General features: G+C 43.1%; 1 long non-coding RNA gene and 1 pseudogene across 2 annotated transcripts; one reads left to right on the top strand and one right to left on the bottom strand.

Moving 5' to 3' along the window:
* Nucleotides 1-10,446: 10,446 nt before the first annotated feature.
* Nucleotides 10,447-12,183, bottom strand: LOC309647955. The gene is made up of 2 exons (XR_014256413.1): nucleotides 12,084-12,183; nucleotides 10,447-11,934 (listed from the first exon to the last, which is right to left on the bottom strand). It is a non-coding gene; the product is annotated as an uncharacterized lncRNA (long non-coding RNA).
* Nucleotides 11,832-14,576, top strand: LOC309647944 (cell division control protein 42 homolog; annotated as a pseudogene). The gene is made up of 2 exons: nucleotides 11,832-11,923; nucleotides 12,066-14,576. The product of its transcript is annotated as a cell division control protein 42 homolog (transcript).
* Nucleotides 14,577-15,303: the final 727 nt, after the last annotated feature.

The following is a 15,303-nucleotide window of genomic DNA, read 5'->3' as shown; positions in this document are numbered from 1 at the left end:
CCTTATTAATTATCTATTTTATATACAGTAGTGTGTATATGTCAATCCCAATCTCCCAATTTATCCCTCTCCCCACTCCCCCCCCAGTAACCATAAGATTGTTTCCCACATCTATAACTCTATTTCTGTTTTGTAAATAAGTTCATTTGTACAGTTTTTTTTAGATTCCACATATAAGCGATATCATATGATATTTGTCCTTCTCTGTCTGACTTACTTCACTCAGTATCACAATCTCTAGGTCCATCCATGTTGCTACAAATGGCCCAGTTCTACTTCTCTGCTTCACTTCTTATTCTTGTTTTTCTTTGGCTTAACTGAATAAGCATCAACGGATGATCTAATAAGAGTAGTCTACTGTGTAGTTTTATGGAAATGACAGTGATAAATAAAACACAGTCCTTACCTTCAGGAGCTTCCAATTGAGTTCCTATGAAAATAATTAACTGTACAACAATGTGGCATGATGAATGTAGCAACTGTTCTGGGGAATGTTTTGGAGTGAGTAAGACAAAGTTTATTATTTGAGGCATTTCTCAGAGAGGAAATACGTGCCAGAGAAGACTAGCTGAAACTATTTTAAGCCTAGTGGAATTATGTGGATGAGAGATATTTTCATTAACTTTTTATTTTGATAAATTTCATGCATACAGAAAAGCTTAAAGAGTATTCCAGTGAACATTATATATGCCACACATAGGTTTAATGATTATTAAAATTTTGCTACATCTGCCTTCTTTCTTTCCCCTTTCTCTCTCACATATGTATCTGTGTATATATATGCCTATATGTGTGTTTGTGTGTTTGTTTGTTTTGTCCAATTTGGGATCCAACTAGGATTCAAACATTCCATTTGATTGCATGCTTTTGTTTTCTAGATCAATCCCTCTAACTTTTTTCCATATGACATTGATTTATTTTATTTATTTTTATTTTTATTTTTTAATTGAAGTATAGTTGATTTACAGTGTTGTGTTAATTACTGCTGTACAGCAAAGTGATTCAGTTGTATATATATATACATATATATATATTCTTTTCCATTATGGTTTATCATAGGATATTGAATATCGTTCTCTTTATCCATTCTATATATAATAGCTTACATCTGCTAACCCCAGCCTCCCACTCCATCCCTCCCCCAACACCCTCTCCCTTGGCAACTACAAGTCTGTTCTCTATGTCCGTGATTCTGTTTCTGTTTCAAAGATAGGTCCATTTGTGTCATATTTTAGATTCCACATATAAGTGATATCATATGGTATTTGTCTTTCTCTTTCTGACGTACTTCACTTAGTATGATAATCTCTAGTTGCATCCATGTTGCTGCAAAGGGCATTTTTTCATTGTTTTTTTTTATGGCTGAGTAGTATTCCATCATATATAGGTACCACATCTTCTTTATCCATTCATCTGTCGATGGACATTTAGGTTGTTTCCATACCTTGGCTATTGTGAATAATGCTGCTATGAACATAGGGGTGCATGTATCTTTTTGAATTATAGTTTTGTCTGGATATTGCCCAGGAGGGGATTGCTGGATCATATGGTAATTCTATTTTTAGTTTTCTGAGGAACCTTTATACTGTTTTCCAAGTGCCTACACCAACTTACATTCCCACTAACAGTGTAGGAGGGTTCCCTTTTCTCCACATCCTCTCCAGCGTTTATTTGTAGACTTTTTAATAATGGCCATTCTGAGTGATGTGAGGTGGTACCTCATTGTAGTTTTGATTCGTATTTCTCTATGACATTGATTTTTGAACAATCCAGCAAAGTTGTTTTGTAGAGCAATTTACATTCTGGATTTGTCTGGCTGCTTCCGTATAGTGTTGGTAACTGTATGTTTAATTTTGTGTGTCAACTTGAGTGGATCACAAGGTGCCTGAATATTTGGCCTGGATATTTTTTCTGGGTGTGCCTGTGAGGATGTTTCTAGAGGAGATTAGCATTTGAATTGATAGACAGTAAAGCACATTGCCCACCCCACTATAGGTGGGAAGGCCAGAATAGAACAAAAGGGCAGAGGAAGAGAGAATTCACTCTCTCTGCCTGAATGAATTGAGACATCAGTCCTCTCCCGCCCTCTGGCTGGGATTTGTACCATCAGTGCTTCTTTCTCAAGCCTTCGGACTCAGACTTGAACTACACCACTAGCTTTCCTCGCTATTTAGCTTACAGACAGCAGATCACGGAACTTCTCAGCCTCTGTATTCATATAAGCCAACTCCTTGTAATAAATCTATCTATCTATCTATCTATCTATCTATCTATCTATCTATCTATTCTTCTAACAAAGGGTATGACAGTGGCAGTGGGACGTCTCTTCCAAGATCAGGTTATGGAAAAAACTGTGACGTGGGCTCCATCTCTCTCTCTCTCCTTTCATGCTGGGATAGTGTGATATGGGGAGAATCTGAGGCCCTCATTCCAACAATATTTAAGAAACTGAAGCCTGATAACAATTTTGTGAAAGAGCTTGTGAACAGGTCCTGCAGTGCAAGTAGAGTTTCGAGATGACTGCACCCCTGGCCTACAGCTGTTGCAACCTCATGAGAAACAGCGAGCCAGGAAAACCCACCTAAATCTTTCCTGGATTTCTGGTTGGCAGAAACTGCAGGGTAATAAATGTTGCTTATTTTAAAGATGCTGAACTTGAGTGTTACTTGTTTTCCAACAATAAGTATTTACCCAAAACTGTTCATCTCATGGTTTTAGCATCCACTAACAATCACTGCCTGACTCTATGTTTACTAGTTGCTATTCTTCTGGAAAGAAAGCTTTCTTTGATTTTTATGTTTTTTCTGAGTTGAAAGATAATTACATCTTATTTGAATCAATAATGTTATTTCCACTTCGAAAGCAAGACGGCAGATTAGGAAGTTCCAGGTTTTGGTCCCCCTCACGGAAAGACCAATAAGCAACTATTCACAGACACAACTATTCTTGGGTGTGGAATTCCCTGGCGGTCCAGTGGTTAGGACTCCATGCTTTCACTGCGAGGGCCGGGGTTCGGCAAAAAAAAAAAAAAAAAAGAGTACACCTGTGTGAAAATCCTAGAACCCAGGGTTGAGGATGAAGCACCCCATGAACAACAAAACTGAGAAAAGCCACATTAAGTGGGTAAGAGGAGTGGTTTCACTTTGACCATGTGCCTGCCCCTCCCCCAGGCTGGCACAGTGCCACACAGACAGCGTTCCCCTGCACCTACAGTTTCTCCAGCGGGGAAAAGAGAGCCCGAGGTTGACATCCTGCTTGGCCAGTGTTCTGGAGTGCTCTCCCGGGGGGCACGCTTCCGTCTCATCTCGTAGGAAACACTGGGTGAATCCGCAGGGCTACACCAAATGGGGTCAGCTAGAAACAAGGTAGGAGAGCAGGGCTCACAGCAACCAGTGCAGGGGTCATGCTGTGGCACGGCGCTCCTGCTGGTGAGGGCGGCCAATCAGAGCGCCCAGCCAGGGACTGCATCCACCCACGCATCCGAGCTAGTTGCTCCCCATCTGGCCAGAGAGCACACTCAGCAGCTCTATCCGGTTCTGGTACACAACCAGCAGTGCAGCCAGGCCGTGGAGCTCGTTCTACCGCCCCAAGGGCACCGGGAGCCAAGCTAGCAGCCTTGCCCAAACGCAGAGCGCGCTGTCTCTCCCCACCCATCCGGAGGAGCCCGTGTAAGGCGCCTGCACAGTAAGCCTGTCAATCTGTAGAGCCTAGCCTTCAGCCCCGCGTGCACTGCAGCCTATGGCCCCGCCTGTTTGTTGAGTGTAGCCTGCAGCCGAACCTGGACAGAAAGCCCCGTTAGTTCCCCTGCCCAGCTGTGGAGCAGAGCTTACAGACTCCCCACCAGGGAGCCCAGAGAGTAACATTGTCTGACTGCAGAACAGAGCCCGCCCCCCAACATTAGAGCACAGGCAACAGCCCTGCCCAGTAGAGACCCCATAGCAAGCCCTGCTTGCCTGGGGGTGCTACCAGCTGACACATGCAGAACCCCAGACTGGGCTGTCTGGCGAAGGGTTTCTCTGCCAAAGTAAATCCGTAGGCTCTGAAAGAGGAGAGCTCTTCCTCAAGTATGCAGATAGCAATGCAAGAATTCAAGAATCACAAGTAATCAGGTAAACAAGACACCATCAAAGGAAACTAATAAAGCTCCACTAACCCTAAAATATTTAGAGTTATGAATTGAATAACAAGGAATTCAGAATAAACTCTTAAAGAAATTCAGTAAATTAGGGAAAAAACACAGAGATAACTAAACAAAAATAGGAAAACAGTACATGAACAAAATGAGAAGTTCAGCAAAGAAATAGAAATCATTAAAAAAAAAAAAAATCAGAAATCCTGGAACTCAAGAATGCAATGACTGCACTGAAATATTCAATAGAGAGTTTCAACAGTCAGATGAAAGAATCAGTGAACTTGAAGATAAGTCTTCTGAAATTTTCCAGTCAGAGGATCAAGAAGAAAAAAAGAAAAAGAGTGAAGAAAGCATACGGGACTTATGCAATACCATCAAAGGAAGCATCATTGACATTATGGGAATTCCAGAAAGAGAAGAGAGAGAGAAAAAGGGAAAATAAAATTAGTATAAGTATCTCTTCTGACCACAACAATATGAAACTAGAAATCAATAACAGGAGGTAAATTGGAAAATTCACAAATATGTGGAAATGAAACAATACACTCCTGAACAAATATGGGTCAAAGAAGAAATCAAAAGGAAAATTCAAAAAGTTTTAAAGACAAACAAAAATAGATACGCAACACACCAAAACATATGGGATGAAGTGAAGTAGTTCTTTTTTTTTTTTGGCTGTGGCACGTGGCTTGCAGAATCTCAGTTCACCGACCAGGGATTGAACCTGGGCCACGGCAAAGTGCCGAATCCTAATCACTAAATCACCAGGGAACTTCTGAAAGTAGTTCTAACGGGGAGGTTTATAGTGATAAATGTCTAAATTAAGAAAAAAAGAACTATCTCACCTAACAACCTAAAGTTGAACTATACCTCAAGGAACTAAAAAAAGAACAAACTAAACTGAAAGGTATGAGAAGAAAGGAAATAAGCAAGATTAGAATAGAAATAAATGATAGAAACTAGAAAAACAGACACCATAATCAAGTGGCAGTTATCCCTGGGATGCAAGGTTGACTTAACATACACAAATCAATAAATGTGATACAGCACATTAACAAAATGAAGGATTAAAATCATATGATCATCTCAATCAATACAGAAAAATAGTTGATAAAATTCAAATGACCCGATTAAACAATGGGCAAGGACCTGAATAGACATTTTTCCAAAGAAGACATACAAATGGCCAACAGGTGTACAAAAAGGTGTTCAACAGCACTAATCATCAGGGAAATGCAGATCAAAATCACAATTAGCTATCACCTCACACTTGTTGGAATGTCATTTAGAAAATGAGAGATAAGTGTTGACGAGGATGTGGAGAAAAAGAGAACCCTTGAGCACTGTTGTTTGGAATTTAAATTGGTAGGGCTAATATGGAAAATTGTATGGAGGTTCCTCTAAAAGTTAAAAATAGAGCTACCACGTGATCCAGAAATCCCACTTCTGGGTACATATCCAAAGGAAATCAAGTCAGTATTTTGAAGAGATATCTGCACTCCTATGTTCACTGCAGCATTATTCACAATAGCTAAGAAACGGAAATAACCTAAATGTCCATCGATGGATGAATAGATAAAGAAAATGCGGCATATATAGAGAGAATGGAATATTAGCCACGAAAAAGAAGGAAATCCTGCCATCTGCAACAACATGGATGAACCTGGAGGACATTCTGCTAAGTGAAATAAGCCAGACACAGAAAGACAAATACTGTATGATCTCACATATATATGGAACGTAAAAATCTCAAACTCATAAAACCAGAGAGTAGTATAATGGTGGTTGCCAGTGGCTGAGGGTGGAGAAAATAGGGAGGGATTGGTGAAATGGTACAAAATTTCAGTCGTAAAATGAATAAGCTCTGGGGATCTGATTACAGCATGGTGACTATAGTTAATAGTAATGTATTGTATACTTGAAATCTGCTAAGAATAATCTTAAGTGTCCTTACCATAAAAAATGTAAAAAGGTAACTATGTGAAGTGTTGGATGTATTAACTCACTTGATTGTGGTAATCATTACACAAAATATATTAAATCATCATGTTATACACCTTAAAAATCATGTTGTATGACCTTAGCATATACATAATTTTTATTTTTATTTTTTTTTTTTTATTTTTTTTTTAACATCTTTATTGAAGTATAATTGCCTTACAATGGTGTGTTAGCTTCTGCTTTATAACAAAGTGAATCAGTTATACATATACAATATGTTCCCATTTCTCTTCCCTCTTGCATCTCCCTCCCTCCCACCCTCCCCATCCCATCCCTCTAGATGGTCACAAAGCACCGAGCTGATCTCCCTGTGCTATGCGGCTGCTTCCCACTAGTTATCTATTTTACATTTGGTAGTGTATATATGTCCATGACACTCTCTTACCCTGTCACATCTCACCCCACCCCCTCCCCATATCCTCAAGTCCATTCTCTAGTAGGTCTGTGTCTTTATTCCCGTCTTGCCACTAGGTTCTTCATGGCCTTTTTTTTTTTTTTTTTTTTTTTTTTTCTTTTTTTTTTTTTTTCCCCTTAGATTCCGTATATATGTGTTAGCATACTGTATTTGTTTTTCTCTTTCTGACTTACTTCACTCTGTATGACAGACTCTAACTCCATCCACCTCATTACAAATACCTCCATTTCATTTCTTTTTATGGCTGAGTAATATTCCATTGTATATATGTGCCACATCTTCTTTATCCATTCATCTGTCGATGGACATTTAGATTGCTTCCATGTCCTGGCTATTGTAAATAGAGCTGCAATGAACATTTTGGTACATGACTCTTTTTGACCTATGGTTTTCTCAGGGTATATGCCCAGTAGTGGGATTGCTGGGTTGTATGGTAGTTCTATTTGTAGTTTTTTAAGGAACCTCCATACTGTTCTCCATAGTGGCTGTATCAATTTACATTCCCACCAACAGTGCAAGAGTGTTCCCTTTCCTCCACACCCTCTCCTGCATTTATTGTTTCTAGATTTTTTGATGATGGCCATTCTGACCGGTGTGAGATGATATCTCATTGTAGTTTTGATTTGCATTTCTCTAATGATTAATGATGTTGAGCATTCTTTCATGTGTCTGTAGGCCATCTGTATATCTTCTTTGGAGAAATGTCTATTTAGGTCTTCGGCCCATTTTTGGATTGGGTTGTTCGTTTTTTTGTTATTGAGCTGCATGAGCTGCTTGTAAATCTTGGAGATTAATCCTTTGTCAGTTGCTTCATTTGCAAATATTTTCTCCCATTCTGATGGTTGTCTTTTTGTCTTGTTTATGGTTTCCTTTGCTGTGCAAAAGCTTTTAAGTTTCATTAGGTCCCATTTGTTTATTTGTGTTCTTATTTCCATTTCTCTGGGAGCTGGGTCAAAAAGAATCTTGCTGTGATGTATGTCATAGAGTGTTCTGCCTATGTTTTCCTCTAAGAGTTTGATAGTGTCTGCCCTTACACTTAGGTCTTTAATCCATTTTGAGTTTATTTTTGTGCATGGTGTCAGGGAGTGTTCTATTTTCATACTTTTACATGTACCTGTCCAATTTTCCCAGCACCACTTATTGAAGAGGCTGTCTTTTCTCCACTGTATATGCTTGCCTCCTTTATCAAAAATAAGGTGCCCATATGTGTGTGGGTTTATCTCTGGGCTTTCTATCCTGTTCCATTGATCTATATTTCTGTTTTTGTGCCAGTACCAAACTGTCTTGATTACTGAAGCTTTGTAATATAGTCTGAAGTCAGGGAGCCTGATTCCCCCAGCTCCATTTTTCGTTCTCAAGATTGCTTTGGCTATTCCATAATTTTTATTTGTCAATCATACCTCAATAAAGCTGGGGGTGGGGGAGAAGTGTGTTGTTTAATCTTCATGCATTTTGAGATTTTCCTGTTATTGATTTCTAGTAATTCCACTGTGGTGTGAGAGCATATTTTATATGATTTCTTTTTTTTTTTTTTCCGGTCACGCTTCGCGGCTTGCAGGATCTTAGTTCCCCGACCAGGGATGGAACCCGGACCCCCAGCAGTGGTGTCTGACATTAAGTTGGAGAAATTCTAGGTCATTATTGTTTCACTTTTTTTAAAATTTCTTTCTCTCTCCTTTCCTTCTAGTATTCCCCCTGTGTGTATGTGACACCTTTTGTAGTTGTCCCACAGTCCTTGGAGATTCTGTTCCAGTTTTTTTTTCCTAGTCTTTGTTCTCTTTGCTTTTTATTTTTATTTATTTACTAATTAATAGATTTATTTATTTTTATTTACTTATCTTTGGCTGCGTTGGGTCTTCGTTGCTGCACACGGGCTTTCTCTGGTTGCGGCGAGCAGGGGCTACTCTTCGTCGTGGTGCGTGGGCTTTTCATTGTGGTGGCTTCTCTTGTTGTGGAGCATGGGCTCTAGGCACGCAGGCTCCAGTAGTTGTGGCATGCAGGCTCAGTAGTTGCGGCTTGAGGGCTCTAGAGCACAGGCTCAGTAGTTGTAGCACATGGGCTTAGTTGCTCCACGGCATGTGGGATCTTCCCAGACCAGGGATCGAACCCGTATCCCCTGCATTGTCAGGCGGATTCTTAACCACTGCACCACCAGGGAAGTCCCTCTTTGCTTTTTAGTTTTTGGTGTTGCTTGATATATCCTCAAGCTCAGTGATTCTTTCCTCAGCTGTGTCCAGTCTACTAACAAGCCCATAAAGGCCTTCTGCATTTCTCTTACGGTGTTTTGGACCTCTATCATTTCATTCCTCTGTTTCTTCATTTTGCTTGATGCTCTGTGTTGGTTTCTATGCACTGGATGAAACAGTTACCTCTCCCAGTCTTGCAGCGTTGGCCTTGTGTAGGAGATGAGCTTTATTGTTCTAGCTGTCCTAGCTCTTCATTCTCTCAAACCTTTGTGAGCCAAGCAGTCTATTTTACCTTTAACGGCTCCCCATCATTGAGGCTGTACCAAGACCAGTCAGTGCCAAAGGAGAGGAGTCAGGCTGATTGGAAGCCAGACCCTCAGGCAGCAGCTTTTACAGGATGCAAACATACACAGTCCCAGTGGGGCGGCAAGCATAAGCCCCACTGGCTACCAGAGCCAGGGAACCTGGAGGCGCCCTCGGGGTAGCAGTCACAAACATCAGGGCTCCAGACAAGTGTATTAGTTCCTTTCTAGGAGATACCCGTGAGCTGTGGCGAGGCAGAGGGACAGTATAAGATGGCGTCCCCAGGCCTTCATTCCTTGAGCCCCTCCGTAGCCACTAGATGCATGCCAGATGTAAAGCCTGCTCCTAAGCCAAAGCTTCAGGACAAGCGCGTAGGCCTCTTTCACAGAAAGCCCGGGGGTGTGTTTCAGTCAGCTGTTTGGGCAGTGCCCTGGGGTGGTAGCCTGCCAAGAACTGTCTATGGGATTGTTGCAGTCCTGTGCATATGCAGGAGTGCAAGCCCCCCGGCCACCAGAGCCAAGGAATCAAGCTGCCAAAACCAGGGCACCAGATGTAAACACTGGGGCACCAGATACGTATAAGAGCTCCTCTCCGAGAGATGCTGGCACACTGGAGCAGGGCAGAGGTAAAGCGTGACGATAGCATCGTCCTCCGAGGTCTCAGGAAAGGTCTAAGGTCAGCCTTAGATGTGTCATTAATCAGAAGCCTGCCCCTCAGGCTGTGGCTATAATGATAAGCCTATAGGCCTCTCCCACTTTCTGTGGGAAAGACAGACCTCCTGGGTCTGTTGCCTCCTGCCGTGCCCAGGGGTGGTAGGAGTTTATGAACTCTTTCCCCTTGGTTCCAGTTGTAGGACTCCTGGAGCATAAACCCCACTGGCCAGCAGAACCAGGTGATACAGAGGTGTCTCCTGGCAGCAGCCACAAAAGCCAGGGCACCAGACAAGGGTATAAGCTCTTTATGGGAAGATACCAGTGAGCTGGAGCAAGACAGAGGGAGAAGGCAAAGATTGCATCCATGGGTCTCCATTCCCTGAGAGCACCTCCATAGGCCCACATAAGTGAGCCAAAGCAGAAGCCTGTCCCTTAGGGCAAAGATCCTGAAGAAGGAAACAGGGGTACTTCCCTGCTGGAGCAGCGGTTAAGAATCCGCCTGCCAATGCAGGGGACATGGGTTTGATCCCTGATCCGGGAAGATCCCATATGCCGCAGAGCAACTAAGCCCATGTGCCACAACTACTGAGCCTGCACTCTAGAGGCCACGAGCCACAACTACTGAGCCCGTGTGCTACAACTACTGAAGCCCGTGCACCACAACTACTGAAGCCCATGCGCCTAAAGCCCGTGCTCCGCGAAAGAGAAGCCACCGCAGTGAGAAGCCCGCGCACCGCAACAAACAGTAGCCCCCGCTCGCCGCAACTAGAGAAAGCCTGCACGCAGCAACGAAGACCCAACGCAGCCAAAAATAAATAAATAAATAAATAAATTTTTTAAAAAAAGAAGGAAACAGGCCTCTTTCTCAGAAAGCCTGGGGAAGCGTTTCAGCCCGCTATCTGTGCAGTGCCCTGGGGTGGTACCCCTCCAAGAACTGTCTCTCTGTGGGACCCAGGAGCGTAAGCCCCTCTGGCTTCCAGGGCCAGGTTATCAAGGGGCATCCCCTGGGTGGCAGCTGTAGAAACCAGGTCACCAGACATACAAACTGGGGCACTGGACATGTGTAGAAGTTCCTCCCCTTTGGGAGATATTGGTGCTCTGGAGAGCAGCAGAGAGGGTGGTGATGCACCCACTGGCTGGAGCAAGGTGGGGGGGGGTAGTGCAAAGATGGTACCCACCAAAAAGAGAAGAAAGGGAAAAAAAGCAAAAAAAAAAAAAAAAAAAAAAAAAAGGAAGGAAAGAAGGAAGGAAGGGAGAAAGAGAAAGAAAGAAAAATAAAAGAAATGAAATTTAAAAAGAGGGAGAGCAGGAAGATTGCATCTGCCAGCCTCCATCCCCAGAGAGTTTCCCAGCAGGCCTCTGCCCCTCAGACCAACACTGTCAAAAGTAGCAAGTGAGTCCTTTTTCACAGAAAGCCTGGGCACTTTTCAAAGGGCTGCTTCTTTGCTGGGCCCTGGCACCCATGGGTCTGTGCACCAGCCCTCAGTTTGCTACAGCCCATGAGTCTCCCGGGTGCAGGCTCCGCTGGTCTTCTAAGCTAGATATTTGGGGGCTTGTCTCTTGGGTGCAGGTCTTAAAGGTTGGGGTGCCCAATATGGGGTATAGACTCTTCACTCCTCAGTGAGACGATCGGGGTTTTGAGTTCCCTCCTGTTGCAGATCCCTGCAATGGGGGTGGGGGATTTATGGTGAGATTCTGCCTCAGCCTTTCCCACCTGCGTCCATGTGGCTTCCCTCTCGTTTACCAGGTGTGAAGGGCTGCTCTGCCAGTTTTTAGCTTTCTTTCAGAGTAAACTGTTCCACATAAATTTGGTGTGTCCATGGGAGGAGGTGAGTTCAGGATTTTCCTACGTCACCGTCTTGAACCAGAACCTCTGTCATTTCTTTTTGGTTTTTTTCTTAGGATTTCCATCTCTCTGCTTACATTGCCCCTCAGTTCCTGCATCCTGTCTATTTCATCCTTAGAACCCTTAGCATATTATTTATAGTTGTTTTCAATTCCTGGTCTGATAATTCCAACATTCCTGCCATGTCTGGTTCGGATGCTTGCTCTGTCTCTTCAAATTGTGGTTTTGTGGGCGGTGGAGCTGAGGTCAGCATCAAATTTGAAATATTTAAAGTGGATACAGAACTGTTTCAGCAATGCAGACAATTAAGTGTGTTGTTGTCGGCGATGGTGCTGTTGGTAAAACATGTCTCCTGATATCCTACACAACAAACAAATTTCCATCTGAGTATGTACCGACTGTTTTTTTTTTTTATTTTAATTTTTTTGCCACACCACACACAGTATGCAGGGATCTTAGTTCCCCAGCCAGGGATGGAACCCGTGGCCCCTGCAGTGGAAGCATGGAGTCTTAACTCCTGGACCACCAGGGAAGTCCCTGTGTGGACTGTTTTTGACAACTATGCAGTCACAGTTACGATTGGTGGAGAGCCATATACTCTTGGACTTTTTGATACTGCAGGGCAAGAGGATTATGACAGATTATGAGTTATCCACAAACAGGTGTATTTCTAGTCTGTTTTTCAGTGGTCTCTCCATCCTCATTCAAAATGTGAAAGAAAGGTGGGTGCCTGAGATAACTCACCACTGTCCAAAGACTCCTTTCATGCTTACTGGGACCCAAATTGATCTCAGAGATGACCCCTTCACTACTGAGAAACTTTCCAGGAATAAACAGAATCCTATCACCCCAGAGGCTGCTGAAAAACTGGCCGGTGACCTGAAGGCGGTCAAATATGTGGAGTGTTCTGCACTCACACAGAAAGGCCTAAAGAATGTATTTAGGGCTTCCCTGGTGGCGCAGTGGTTGAGAATCTGCCTGCCAATGCACGGGACACGGGTTTGAGCCCTGGTCTGGGAAGATCCCACATGCCACGGAGCAACTAGGCCCGTGAGCCACAGCTACTGAGCCTGCGCGTCTGGAGCCTGTGCTCCGCAACAAGAGAGGCCACGACAGTGAGAGGCCCGCGCACCGCAATGAAGAGTGGCCCCCGCTCGCCACAACTAGAGAAAGCCCTCGCACAGAAACGAAGACCCAACACAGCCAAAAATAAATAAATAAATAAATAAATAATAAAAATAAAGGAATTCCTTTAAAAAAAAAAAAAAAAAGAATGTATTTAACAAAGGAATATTGGCTGCCCTGGAGCCTCCAGAACTGAAGAGCCGCAGGTGTGTGCTGCTGTGAACGTCTCTCCAGAGGCCTTTCTGCACAGCTGGTGTCGGCATCATACGAAAAGCAATGTTTCAATCAAACAATCTTAAAAATTAAGATTCGTTTTTGCAATAATGACAAATGCCCTGCACCTACCCACATTCACTCCTGTGAGACAAGGCCCATAGGTATGGCCCCCTTCCCCCTCTCAGTACTAGTTAATTTTGAGTAGTTGTGTATTGTCGGAAAAAATGATCAGTACTAGCTTTTGTCATTTCAAAAAAAATTTTTTGTTGTTGTTTCTTTTTTTGTTTAAAAGCAAGGCATGCTTGTGGTGACTCTGTAACAGACTAATTTGGATTGTTGAAACAGTTCCCGGTTTCCACTCTGGAGAGCAATCTGGGATATCTAGCTTTTTTTTATTTTCTTTTTTTGGGGGGGTGGGGCAGGGAGGTGTGTGTGGGATTTGTTTTTATTTAGTCATGTTTTTTTAATTCATTAACCATTGGACAGCCCTTAAGGGGAGGAGGACGGATTGATTCCACATTCTACTTCCTAGATCTAGTTTAGAAAACATGTTCCCCACCTGGCGCTCTCAGGAAGGAGTATAGTAAACGCCTCATTTAACAATATACGCCTTTTTGGGAATTCCCTGGTGGCCCAGTGTTTAGGACTCGGTGCTTTTAATGCCGTGGGCCTGGGTTCAATCCCTGGTCGGTGGAACTAAAATCCCGCAAGCCGCGCAGTGGGGCTAAAAAAGAAAAAAATTACATATATATATACTCTTTTTGAAAGTTGCCTTTTCTCTTGACCCTTGAATAGGTCCAGTATTTGACGAAACTCATGAAAAGTGGGTGGAATCTGGCTTGCCCCGCCTCTGTTCTAGGGTGCACTTATATATGTAACCCTGACTCTCAAAGAAATTGGTTTGCCATTTGCCACTGATTTTTTTTTTAAGTTAATTTCTAACTTTTTTCACTGACAAATGAAGAAAAGTATTGCACCTTTTGAAATACACAAAATGGATTGAGTACGCAATTAAAAAACATTTTTTTCCCCATCAAAAAAAGAAAATTGTGGTTTTGCCTTTAATTTTTTGTTGCTATTGGGACCTGATGTGCTGGGTAAAGGGCACTGCAGTAAATAGGCCTGTAGTAATGCCGAGGTGGGGAGTGGGGAGGGGAAGCCCTATTGTTCATGATTAGGTTTCAGCCTTTTAGGGAGCTTGTGCCTCTGAGCTGTGAGCTTTAAGTGTGTTTTTTACTGTTTTCCTTCCCCTTAGGTGGGATAGAGTGGGCTGGAGCTGGGTATTTCCCGTCTCCCACCTGGAAGGCTATAGTTAAGTGGAGTTGGGTATTTCCCTTAGTCGGGCTCTTGTAAGACCCCAGCAGATTAGGCTCTGATTAACTAGTTCCTCCTGAGGGCAGGCCTGGTAAGAGAGTGCCTTGGGGTATTTAAAAACAGGCTCCATTTTCCCTCTCCCTTTGGAAGCACGAGGGGATTTTTCTCCCATGTTTACCGTGAAAACTCTCAAGCTCCCAGAGTCGGAGGCCCCCCTTTGATTGGGTCCTCTGGAGCTTTTAACTTCAGAGTTGTCCGCCCTGAGCCTCTAGCAATTTGTCAGTTGTGTTTGGAGTCTTCCTACCTCAGCCCTGGTTCCTGCCAGGATTCCTGCTCCTGTGTCTGCACTCCCGGTAAGCCAGTACTCCCTGTTGTTGCGTCTCCAGCCTTGGGAACAGCCGTGTGGCATCTTTTTCTTTTTTGAAGTGGTCACCAGTTCTGAGCGCTCTACCAGGGACCAGAAGAGAGGGTTTGGGGGAACATCCTTCTCTCTTTTTTTAGTTGGAGGAAGTCAGCTGCCCTCCTCCCAGCCGCGCACGCGAACGGCAGCCGGGGCCCATGGAGGAATAACGCTGCTGCCTGCTCCGGGGGTGCCTGTTTTGCATTTTTTAATCGTGACACATAAAGTACATGTTGTACCCCTTGTAGTTTTGTAGCGGTATTGGTGGTTAGGACACAGTGTAAGATCCCTTCCACTGGGATTCAAGATAGGTCTTTTGGTGGTATCTTTTCCAGAAGAGGGAATTTCCAATTTGAAGGTCATGTAGGGTGTGTGGTGGGAAAGGAAACCTGACCTGTTGATGATAAATATGAGTGTATTTAATAAAACTTTAACAATATTTAAGGATAGATGTTATTTTTTAAAAATTTTATTGGAGTATAGTTGATTTATAATGTTGTGTTAGTTTCAGGTGTATAGCAAAGTGATTCAGTTATACGTGTACATATATTCATTCTTTGTCAGATACTTTTCCCACATAGGTTATTACAGAATATTGAGTAGAGTTCCCTGTGCTGTACAGTAGGTCCTTGTTAGTTATCTGTTTTATATATAGTAGTGTGTATATGTTAGTCCCAAGCTCCTAATTTATCCCTCCCCCCACCTTTCTCCT

The sequence above is a fragment of the Balaenoptera physalus genome (assembly GCF_965194825.1).
Source record: "Balaenoptera physalus genome assembly, chromosome: 18".
In the NCBI taxonomy this organism is placed as follows: Eukaryota; Metazoa; Chordata; class Mammalia; order Artiodactyla; family Balaenopteridae; genus Balaenoptera; species Balaenoptera physalus.
Note: the sequence above shows the minus strand (reverse complement) of the source record. Positions and strands in the feature narration are given on the sequence as shown.